This window comes from Chrysoperla carnea, chromosome 5 (genome assembly GCF_905475395.1).
Source record: "Chrysoperla carnea chromosome 5, inChrCarn1.1, whole genome shotgun sequence".
Lineage (NCBI taxonomy): Eukaryota > Metazoa > Arthropoda > Insecta > Neuroptera > Chrysopidae > Chrysoperla > Chrysoperla carnea.
This window is the reverse complement of record NC_058341.1, coordinates 12,976,853-12,990,541: the sequence shown is the minus strand read 5'-3', so window position 1 is coordinate 12,990,541 and position 13,689 is coordinate 12,976,853.

Below are 13,689 nucleotides of genomic sequence, written 5' to 3'. Positions count from 1 at the left end.
AATATCCAAAATTCAGCCCGCTTAAAATCAATTCTCGAAAACGTTGGCTCACGTACCATAAAGCAATTTCACAGAAAATAAGTTAAAAATAGTGAAATATCGTTTATCCAAATATCTTCATTTTATACCGCATTAAACTATACTAGTTCTCTTACGATTTTCTTTTTACAAAATACATTAAAGAAAAAGAAAAAGAACAAATCATTACCTTATTTTTTTTTTTCGTATATATTAGCTTAATACATCGGTCCATTCTTGGAAAGAGCCACGCTTTTACTCTCTCTCTAACATGTTTAGTGAATTTATACTATATCAGAGCCTAGCATTAGAAAGCATTAGACATAAAACGATAGGAGAGTTGTAAATATGTAAGAATGAACTTCATTTTAAAGAAAAGAATGAAAGTGCAAACGTCGAGACTCACAAAAAATGACCAACTAAGATTAAGGACCTGAAAAATGGAACCAACAATTTTCGATATGTTATTTGTGAATAAACAAAAACTTTCCACTGTAAACGCAGAAACCAGAAAGTTTACCATAGAAAATTCACACACTTGGCTCAAATAACAGCAAATAAAGTTTGTAAAATTTTCAATGACCTCCTTTTGCCAAGAATGTATACATATTATAACTACACACCATTCATACATACCATCTACCACCAAAAAAAAGAAGCCACCCTCCTGTTGAATGATGACACCATATTTATATACTGATATAATATGTTATGTACGCGTTATTTTAACCTACTTGTATACACATTTTGACTTATTTATCACTTGTGAGACATGTTTGTTATATAATATACACAAGCATATCTTTTTTCTACTCGATGTCTCATTTCTCATACTCGTGGAAAATATTTGAGAAGTATGCGGGGGCATATAAATTTATACCTACCGACATGCGTTTGTCACTTTTTAATATTTAATTTTGTTGCTATTGTTGGGAAAAATTTTCAACGAATTTTTCTTTTTAATGGAAGGAAAAATATTTTATTAATTAAACAAACTGAAGTATGATGTATATTTGTACATAGAAAAGGTTAAGTTTGTAAAATGCAAAATGTGGTTTTTTGTTGTGAAATATTACTGTGGAAAGAAGGGAAAATTTGTCAATTAAATTATTTGGTTGAGAACGGAAAGCATTTTATTTTACAAACTAGTTAGATCATGTTGGAAGTTTTGGACTTGAACGACGTCACTTACTGTGATCCAAAAATCCCTACATTGCAAAATGTGGCACCTTACTTCAGGCCCTCACTTTGAAGAATTCTTAGACTTATTTCTTAGGCTAGAAAGAAAATCTACTATCTCAATTGTCATTTTGAGATAGAAAGATCCATATTTTTATCTAATTTTGCATTTAAAACCATTTAAGTAAGCGTAGAATTAAAGATCCACTTCTTAAAAACCGTTTTCGTTGCATACTTGTTAAGAAAATATCGTATTTCTATCCAAAAACACGCTTAAATAAAATTGGTTTTTCATTATAAGCTCTCGATATGAAAATTCTTGCGTTTACTCTGCCTCCTTTATGATAGGGTGCCTTACGATGCGATATCACAACGCCTTTTGACTCTAGGTCCTCTAATTCTTGATATGCACGTATTGGAAGAGATATTAGGTCATCCAAGAGACTTATTTTTAATATGATCTCAGTAGGAGCATAAGCAAAAAGCTACTCTCTTTTTATTTAATTTCAATGGGAAATTTCGTTTCTTGTATTGCCCAATGTTCCTTGACTGTTTTGTTTAATTGAGATTGGCACATTTATGCCTAAGTAAAAAGAAATCACTTTGGATGAACAAAATATGAAGGTAAAATTGTTTCATAGGAATTACTGAATTTAATTTTTTTTTTTAAATCAATCTAGTAAAATTTTTTTTACTAGTCACAGGAACTACAAACAATTTGCCTCATAATATGCACTTTTTAATATCAAAACATGCAGGAATATAATAACAATTATGTTTAGTTGCTTGTTTAAACTTTTTAAGTATATTTCAATATTATGGCTGCGTTATGGCATCATTTATATTTAATATAAATTATGTCTGAAAATATAAATACTACCCAATATTATGCGGCGACAATATAGGGTTGAATGATGTCACACAAAGATCAAGACAAATAAAATATTATGAGTTGTGAGAATGTGTGTATGTTGTGAATATTACCCACTTGTCGTGGTGGTATACACAACGAGGAGAATGGGGTTTTTGTGCATATATTCTTTATACTTATACAAAATACCAGCGGAGACCCGCGACATAGTTGAATTCAAAGTCTGTAAATCTGTCATTTTTCCTTAAGTTCATTTCCTTTGTGCTTTATTTTATGCGTAAAGTAGATCAAATACTTTTTGTAACCTAACTTCAAGCGGTGGTAAGGATCTGCTTCAAATACAGGTCATTTCTGATACTCCTTAACCCAGAGAATGTCAACTCTTGTTGTTCAGTTGGTTAAGGCATAACCAATTCCGTCCGCGGTATGCCTAGGGTAGCGGGTTCGATTTCCGCTGTCACAACATAAAATTCATTTAATTAATAGTTGTGATGAGCTGGTATAGTGCATGGTATATGCATGAAGGAGCTGCACTCAGCCGCTGAAAATAATTGAGGAGCTGATAAATGAAATTCAGCGGAAAGGTGGTAAAACAGACAGAGGTAACACAATGGGCTCTATAGCCTAAGTGCGTTCTCCGTGGACAGCCAATATAACCTAACCTAACCTAGCCCAGAGAATCGCCCCCCCCCCTCATCTAATCTCTCATCTAATTACTAGCTCAAATTGATTTTTTTTAAAATATCTGAAGATGGGTTTTCATGTACTTAAAAATGGAACGTTTGGATATTTAAAATTAGAATTTAACCTTGTTGCGAACAGCTAGTGTTGAATGAACGCAATTTTCGATAATGTTGCTCCACCTTCTATAGAGTAAAAACAAAAAACTTCCACTTTTTATAAATTAAATCTCGTACTTTTTGTATAAATCTTAATTAAAAAGAAATTACAAAAATTTTCGTCTACGAAGGCGGACAGGATCAGAAGACGATTATTTATGAACCTCTTAAGGAAGTTAATTATAATGGGTCCTATTTTCGAAATCGAAATTTTCAACATATCTTTACGTTTCATGGTCAGGCTAAGGCATTAACATCAATTTGAAGAAGAAGTGTGTGTGTGTGTGACATACGTACGTTCGTGGTCATTTTTTAGTTATCAATATCGCTTCAAACAAAAAATAAATATGTCATCGACTACGTTGAGGTATCGATCGAAGCATATTAATGTCAATATGATCCGAAAAGATTTTCATAACATTTCTCTGTCCGACCAACCTTACCAATTCCTGTAATTATCCGTCGTTTTTCAGTGTTGAACGTACACAGCAAAAACAAACTGTTGTTTTATATAATATTAAGGATCTACTAATACTTGAGAAGTTAGAATCTGCTTTTGCTACTAACATTACTAGTAGGTACACTAGTACTATAGCAGCATAGTATACTTTTCTTGTTGTGCTATTTTGTTAAAAGCAAAGCATTTTACATTTAAAACTCCTCACTTTTCATATAAAACAGATATGTATATTGTATATATAGTATTTCAGTAAACATTTAAGTATAATCAGGACCGTATAATTATTATTTTTAATCTATTTTAGGTAACGTCGCCATAGTAGCTCAGTTGGTTAAGGAATAACCAATTCCGTCCGCTGTATGCATAGGGTAGCGGGTTCGATTCCCGTCGTCGCAACAAAATTAATTTAATTAATAGTGATGAAGAGGAGATGCACTCAGCCTCTGAAATTGAGGAGCCGATAAATGAAATTATCAGCGGAAAGGTGGTAAAACACATAAATGGTATCACAATGGGCTCTATAGCCTAATTGTGGACTTGATTTTTTTTTGTGGATCCACCAGACTGATTTCTATTAGCCTAGAGGTCATACGAAAGTTGTTTTTTCAAGCTACCCCCTTATTTTTCTCTTCCAAAGTGAGTAGGATAGAGACATTTAGTCTGTAACGATACAAAATTTAAAGATTAAACTACCATATAAGTGGTAGGGTAACATCTTATAAAACAATATATTCTAAATTAATTAGTAAAGCAATTTTTGAAAATAATTTTAACCTAACCAATCATTTCCACTAAAAGAATAATATGATAATGTTAAAAAAGTAATTCTACTTAACATTCCGTGTTAAAAGAATATATGAAAACTTAAATTAAACCATTTCTATTGAAAATTATCACAATAATTATTCTTACAATAATTATAGTCAAAATAATTACAATAGTTGTCTCTCACTCCTCGATAAAAAACAATTTTACTGCAGTCTTGTTGTTAACAAAACATTATATAAAGCTTCTTTATTCTTCTATATAGAAAACTATACAGAACAGACAAGAACTAAAGTGGCAAGAGCTTTCAGTCTAAAGGTTATACATGTATGCATGTATGTATGAGTGTATAAGTCGAAATAAAAAGGGTAGAAAATAAAACAATGACGGTTTTAAACCTTGTGCTTGCTCTGATGCTTCCTCTCAAAGAAGTATAATATAAGCATCACTACTATACTCTTTACTGGTGGAAGCAACTTAACTTTAGTATAGGATAGTGGAAACTGGTATACAATTATTCTTTTAGCTATTATTGTATGGATGGACAATAGTTTTACCTATTTACAGAAAAACTAGGTTTTGATCATTTTAAAAACTAGATCCCAAAGAAATAGCTGGTGGTAGTTCAAAATACGAACATACTAAACACATTTATATGATAACACTTCTAATTTACTCATAATAAATAAAAGTTCATTCCAGGGGTGTAGCTAGGATATCAAAGGCTCCGATTCAAAAATACGGGTGCCCTAACTTCTTTTTCAATTGACTTCTCCACCAGCACTGCAGTGGTCACGTTATCAAAGTGACTATCAACAGAAATATATGGTTCAAAACAACTTGCCTAAAAAAAGAAGGTTGCCTAAAATGTTTGCGTTGTTTGCGTTTAAGCACATCGCTATGAAAGATTTTTGTTCCGATAAGTTTTGATTTATTTATAAGTTCTTTGGATTATTTTTAGAGGCTGTTTCATTATTGCCTTAAACCGCTAAATGTGACTGCGAATCTTTCAAGTTGGCTAAACAACATAACAACATTGCACCAACAATTAAAAAAAATACCGTGGAATTCCCTACAAGTTGCAACCAATAATGTTTACATTTCAAAGCTGGATAATTTTTAGCTAGTTTAATACTGGGTTTGCTGGGAACGGGAGCTCCCTGACCTTGAGGGTACCAGTACATGACACCACCCTTACTTCTAAGGGCGGCTAGTTACGCCTTTTACTTCTAAGCGTTGTTTAAATTACTTGATTAGCTCTAGAATATTTCTAGAATAAATACTATACATGCCTTGGACTGGAACTTAGTATGCCCTCTTGATAATTTCCTCGATATATTTTCTCGAATAATATTATTATATTTTCTCGAATAAGTGATGAAATTTTTTGACAAACATTGGAATTTATAAAATTAAATTTCGACGTACCTATACTAATGGGTGTGTAATGGGAAAATGAAGATATCCGAAAAACTTCTAGGCCACTTCCCAGAACTGTAAAACCAATACTGTATCGTGACGGAACATAGTTTTCATATCAGTAATCTCTTTTCCACTGAGCACTCTGGGAACGGCAGAGAGGCCCCATGATGGACGAGGTCTTGACTGGCCCTCAAAATAATCATTCTTTGCACCCTTCTTTGAATTCTATACATTAATTACACGATTCAATGACAAAATAATTGATTTGCAATGCGATTTTCGAAGTTTCTAGTCCCAAAATTATGTTTCTCTTGTTATTTTACATTTTACCCAGAATTGTCGCAGTAATCCCAAAATATTTAATATTTAGTGATCAGTCATAGAACTTGCATATAAAGTTAGACCTAAATTATCTCACAGATGTCAACCAAACCAGAATTTTTTCCCCGATTTGTGTAATTTTTTCGAAATACATCCTGTATATCCAATGGGATCAAATGAGAATTGAAAATGAGAGGTTCTGAGTCTGAATAAATGTCTCATGTACATATTCAAAACCCATACACTCATACATATTTTAATACAGTCACTCTCATGTACACTCACACTCTTAGAAAATAGAACACAAATGTATGCATAGAGATTAAAATGAAAAGTGTTAGCAACAAGACAAGAATAACACACACATACTGAGCGGAGTTCAGAATATGAATGATGAATGTATATGTGGATTATATTTAAATGTATGTTGGGGAGTGCGTGGTATGAGTTTGGTAAAAAGATATAGAATATTATTATAATTATTATAACTAGGTGACTGATGTGATAACACTTTGGTAATGTTTGATAAGGGCTTCAAATCTACGCAGGCATAATAGTATCGTGTATGTTTTGCATTCAAAGCATTCCTAGATTACTGCTTCTTAAATAAAATCGGATTTATAAGTAAATCTGATAGAATATCCTAAGACAATCTAAGCGAAATCGAAAATAGTTATTTTTGATCTTGTAAACCTTATATCATTGGTGCGTAGATACACGGGTAAAATACGTGCGATATAGCTTCGTTGAGATTTCAATACAATTCAAAGGTATCGTTCTGTCTACCTTTATTTACTAAGTGTCGAGTCAATAACCTCAATCAGAGGGAAGATATAAATAACAGTATCGAAAAATATCAGTAGTTAGATACTACTTGAGCTATCTGCTGTTTTGAATCTAGGCTAGATATTGTAGCCTTGAATCTAGGCTAGATATTGTAGCCCCCAATCAAGGGAGAGATATAAACCCCAAAATTTAAAAAAGTCCAAGGAATCTTTTTCGACAATGATGAATGATATGAGGAAACATGAAAAATAAGTAGCAATTGATCCACTAGACACTTTCAACACTTTCAAATTTTATCCTCTTATCTTCAACTCACTACCTTCAATCAAAGGAGAGTTATAAGCCCACAAAATTTTGCCAAATAAATGAATTTCATGAAAGAAGATTGACGAAATATGTTGAGTGGCAAATATTTCAACCGTTTTTCATCAATTTATATTTTATGATTTAGCCAAATTGAAAAAGATCTCGGACAAGAAATTCGGTGGTCTACCCCCCCTTCTGATTAAGGTTAAGAGTTCAAGCCTTGGCGCAAAACGAAAAATAGGGCAATACCTAATCTTTTTTTAATATTAACATCTTGAAAGTTGATACAACTGTCTGGCACAAATTTTTCCCATACATTTTCCGGGCCAAATAAAATATTTTCAACGGGTAATCGGAAAAATAGACCGAAAATTTTAGAGACTCAAAGTATTATTGTAATTACGAATTGGTTGGGTTGAGTTTAACGACTATAAAGGTTGGGCTCTGCAAACTATTGCAAAAATTTCTTTCAAGCTATTTTTAATCAATTATATTATGAAATTGGAATATGATGAATAAACAAAATCAACTATATTACACCTCTACCTACGATTGATTCTATATAACTAAAGCCTATAAATTGTTTGAGATTACCTAAGTGACTAAAGTTATGTCTTAACACGTTTATAATATTAAGTTCAACTTCCATTATATTTTAATATTTATTTCAAATATCTTAGTAGATACTGCGTACTTATTGAAAAGTACATTTGTATTCATTTAGATTTCTATCGATAATTATCGAAACTTCGAAACTTATCCAAAGAACGATGATAACTTTCTGAAACATTTGAACGTTTATTATCGAAACTTTTAGGGCTTTAAGAAGGATGAATTAGTATTATTCATCCTTCTCTGGACAATTTTATTTGATCCATTCAAGAAAGATCTCATTGAGCACAGGAACGAATGTGTCGAGGTCCTGACCCATTTTTCGTGATAGAGACTGGTCTGATAATAATTTACTCATACACATTATTTACCTATGTTTGTTGTTAATGAAATGAAAATAGATACTTTTTCAAGTACATAAGTAATTTTCCATGTTCAAGAAAATCTTCTTATCGTTCATATCCTTATATTTCATGCTAACATTCTCTACATATCTTATGTTTTTGTACTTAATTTTAAGAAATGAACTTTTCTTAACATTATTATATTATCGCAAAAAGATATTTCACATTTTTATTCATTTCTGGCTGAAAGAAAAAGACGGGCAAATAAGCTAGATGTTTTGGAAGACTCAATATGAAGCACCTTTAAAGTGTGACATTTCGCATAGTGCTAAATTAACATCAGAAATGAAAAGTTTGGCCTAATATTATTGAGTTTCAAAAAAATTGCATTCGTTTCGTATAAAATTTGAACTTAATGACGTCATCAAAATCCAAAATATTTTCTTCTGCTCTATTACATCCAAATTGTATCCAAATGTGATAAAACAAGTATATACTCTACTAAATTTGGGTCATACATTTCAAATTTATTGTCAACTTTTCCCAGTCTTTAACAGGTTTCATGAATGTAAGATCCTGGACCCGATATCTAGGTAAAAGTGAATGGGAACGACAAACTAACATCAATGATGAAAAGTTTGACCCAAATATACAGGTTTTCAAAAATAATTTTACATTCAGATCGCATAAAATTTGTTTGTTACCAAAAAATCCAAATTGGGGACACACTTTAGGAATATTTTGTCAAATATGTCGAAAATTGAAAAGTTTGTTGAATTATTTAGCTTTCGGTATTTCGAAAACCAAGGCAGATATTGAAAAATTGTATTCTTATTTTTCGTCTACATTCATGAAGTTAAAACAAAATTCATCATCAAATTTGAAAATAAGATACAAATAGTTTCAACAACAAGTCTTACCACTTGCCTTGGCGCAAGTACTACCTTAAACCTTCTAAAACATGTAGTAAATTCATATAATCTATCTATACATGGATTTCAAACTAAATATTTTTTACGTTCCTCAGCCATAAAAATCATTTAAAAATGCAATGAACGTTGATGAAATAAATCAAAAAATGAATATTCCCATAAAAATACAAATATCATGTCCAACATGAGCACCTTTTTTTCCGAATACATTCAATAATCGAAGATAGTAATAATTGAACAAAGATAAAAATATAACATTATACATAAAATCATCTCTTTCTACTTAATAATAATATATTTTAACAAATTTTATTCATGTATATAATAATAATATTACTATTACACAATTTGATATACGACAAGGAGGGACAAATTGAAATGTATACAGCTCTCTCTATATTTTTATAACCATTGTTTTAAACATATTCTTCTCATATAATAATATTATGTTAGTGAAAGATTGAACCCACCACATATGAAAATCCATGGATGACATTTAAGGTTTGAATGATACTTTGGGGATCAATTCTTTCGGCCAATCTTATATATAGCTGTTTGTGTATAGTTAATATTATATCGGGTGGATCAGTAACTACAGCCATCTTAAAATAATCCAGTCTAGGAGTCACAGGGAAAAATTAGTGCGAACAAGATTGTTTGCACCCGATCTTAAAAAGCCCATTGATTTGAATCAGACCGTCGTGGTTATAATTATAACCTACATACATAACACTTTTGGAGGCGAAAAATGCTAATAGAAAAAAAATGAATGGATGTCTATTTTTTCAAAAACAGTGTACTTTTTTCATTACCATTATAAATTTTTTCAAAAAATTAGAAAAAAACTGTATGTGATGGTGAGATTATCAACATCAGACAGTCGCTAAACAGCTCGTCAATTGTTCTTCAATTCAGCTGTTCAATCTGGCCACAGAATGATCTGATGCGGGTTATTCTTAGCGTACTTGTACTACCGTCGAGACGAATCGGAACTGTGCCATCAGTGCCCTTAGTAATGCGTTCCTCAGATAACCACTTCCAGATCATATATTATGAATTGATTGAACAATTGAAAGTGACCGACTTGCATGAGCCTTGAACCCTATACCTATGGATTAGAAGGACAACACTCTACCAAGTCTACCACAACCACCGTTGGAAAGGGCAACAAAAAAATACAATGTAAATTTGATTTTTGATCAATTAGTCTATAGCTGACTTAGATTAGCGCTAAAATTGCACTACAATTGGGTTGGTTTTTTTTTAATAAAAACAAATTTGTATAGTTGGTGTTTATGAATTATTTTTAAATTTACCAGAGACCCCGCTTTTCATACGAACTAGGGTACTTTGCATCCGTAGTCAGAAGCGCAAACAACTGACACCTATCTGCCTCATTTGTTAAATTTTTTCCAAAAATTAAAAAAACCTGTATGTGATGGTGAGGTTATCAACATCAGACAGTCACTTAAATTCATTACACCCAGTAAAATATATGCAATAGAAAATATTCTGACATGATATCCGAATATACGGTGGTGTAGATGAATGATTTTTGAACTGGCAATAACCGACGACATATTACATGATACACACAATCTAAGCTGTTACTACACCATTTTATGGCTTACTGTGGGGTAAGTATCATAAAATTTATCGCACAACTTTTTATTCTTGTTAGCACACGATGAACAAATTTTTCGATTACAAAATCGCTGCAAATATATCATTTTTGGAAGACTGATAATGATAAATTTGACAATAAAAACTTCACAGTTTCAAACAGGTAATACGCTTAAATAGATCAAATTATCTTAATTTTTGCTCAAAATTTTCGTAATAGGTAATTTTCATTAAAATCAAAAACAAAAATTTGTTTCCTTTTTTTTCCAAATATCCCATTGGAAGGTCGTGAAATGCGAATACATTTTATTACAGATTTTTACGAAAAACATCGTTTCAGCTTTATTTTAACATGCCGAAAAGAACATCACTGACTGAAATTCGTTCCGAATAATAGATCTCGAAAACTATCGCAAAGCTCAAATTTACATTCCAAGGAACAGGCAATGCTTTATATTGAAAGATATTGACAATACAGAAAAAAATTTCGATTTTCGAAGAAAATTTTTGAATCATAATTACCTAGAAATTGGTTTTTATTAAAATTTAAAACAATAAAATTTTTTAGTTTTTTATCCCTTTTTCCCAAATTTTATTGATAGTTTTCTATATCGTTTTAGACTAATTTGAGCCAGTTTAATCCTAATAATGGCTCTCGAATTATAAATTCTATAGAATAAGCTCACAAGGTTTTATTTTTTGGAATAAAACAACACAATGTTTGGAGTAAAAAAATATTAACCAAAAATGGATAAGAATGTCCGAAAAAGGAACGAAAAATTCCAATCATAACATGTAACTGTTTTATCTTCGGAAAAAAAAATTGTACGTAAAACACAAAATATGAAAACTCACTATTTTTTTAACGTTTCAATTTTGTGATGGTCATAAAACTAGATTGGTGTGACACAGAATGTTTACGCGAGGGTATCACCAAAAAAAAAAAAAACACTCACACAAACACGATTGTGTGATGGTGGGTATGCCGATATGGTTGAAAATGAAATGAGGGAGATTTTCAAATGGCTATACATAAGGTTGTTGATAATATCCATACCATATGTCTCATAAAAAACGTTCCCCTATTATCCCATGACGCCTTAATGAAGTGAAATGTTGATTTCGCTTCAGTACAGCTGAAAAGAATGATCAAAAATTAGTGGGTTTCCAAAAAAAATTCCAATAAGATCAGCTTAAATTTGCCTGTGTCATCAAAAAAATCAAATTTTTCAACTTTATGACGTCATCAAAATCCAAAAAAATTAATTTTGCTCTATCACATTCAAATTTTATCCAATTTTGATGAACAAAGTATGTAATCCTATTAAATTTGGGTCATGCTTTTCATATTTGTGATCAAAATTAACCTAGCTTTAATGGATTTCAAGAATGTGGAGTCCTAGTCCCGGAATTAAGAACATAAGTGATAGCTAGCGAAAAACTGACATCACAGCTGAAAAGAATGACCCAAAAATAGTGAGTTTCAAAAAAAATTGCAATAAGATCGGTTCAAATTTGCTTGTGTTATCAAAAAAATCGAATTTTTCAACTTTATGACGTCACCAAAAACCAAAAAATTTAATTTTGCTCTATCAAATCCAAATTTTATCCAATTTTGATGAACCAAGTATGTAATCCTACTAAATTTGGGTCATACTTTTCATATTTGTGATCAAAATTAACCTAGCTCTAATAGATTTTAAGAATGTGGAGTCCTTGTCCCGGGATAAAGCACATAAGTAAGAGCTAGCGAAAAATTGACATCACAGCTAGAAAGAATGACCCAAAATTAGTGGGTTTCAAAAAAAATTCCAATAAGATCGGATCAAATTTGCCTGTGTCATCAAAAAAATCAAATTTTTCAACTTTATGACGTCATCAAAATCCAAAAAATTTAATTTTGCTCTATCACATCCAAATTTTATCCAATTTTGATGAATCAAGTATGTAATCCTACTAAATTTGGGTCATACATTTCATATTTGTGATCAAAATTAACCTAACTCTAATAGATTTTAAGAATGTGGAGTCCTGGTCCCGGAATTAAGCACATAAGTGATAGCTAGTAAAAAATTGACATCACAGCTGAAAAGAATGATCCAAAATTAGTGAGTTTCAAAAAAAATTCCAATAAGATCGGATTATAAATTTGCCCGTGTTATGAAAAAATCCAATTCGATTCTCACTAAACGGTGCTGTATAACCTCAAGATGTACTGAAAAGGTAGAGAAAAGCAGTCCACAAAAATCAAATATGATTAATGTATAACTTTTTTCACACCACTTTGTATTTATTCAGCACCATCGCTAGATAGAGTATGAATATAAGAATACCTCAAACTACCAAACATTTTTCTTACAGTAGATATACTTGTGTACCAACCGAAAACATAATTGTGAAAAAGAGAATTGAACGACACAAATAAAAAAATAAAAAAAAACAAAAACTACCCATTAAATTCTCATTTTATATCAAATAAAGTCGAAAAGAGCTTACACGTCTATTTTTTATTTGTAAATATTACACATATCATGAATTTAATATAATTTGTGAAAATTGTCCAGAATCATAATAATCATATAATATAAATACTGGATGTTTATATATAGTTCGAAAGCTCTTCGATGAAAACATATCCATGTTTTTATACCTAAACCTATTTTTTGGGTATTCGCTTGAAGAGGAATGTTATTGTTTGATAGGTAGGTAATTTACAGATCTACTCAAGGATATTCCGCAACAGAATAGGACAATCGAGAATCAACCCCCCACAACCAGAATTCAAAGTTCACAAAGAAATCTGATTACTGGATAATCAGGGTGAATCTGGTCAATATTGGAAAAATCACTAATGACTTAGGTTTATTTAAAAAAAACGTGGTCTATGAAATTACTACTACAGTAAAAGGATGAACTATTTTTTATTTACTAAACAGTTCGTTGATATATTTGAACAGTATTTTGTAAATTACTATGGGTTCTTAATACTCTTCTATTTATTCAACACTTTCCAAAATTCAGTTAAAGCCAGTAATCGTATCCACTTACCCCATTGTGTAAGGTAATTTTGGATTTCTTTTTAAAAACACAAATTAGTTTTAGTCAGTTTTCTCCGACGACTATACCCATTGCACGCCTCTCGCATATCTCAAAAGCCAGAATTTTTATAACTTTGTATCCGTGGATACTTTTTATATAAAAATGAGACTTA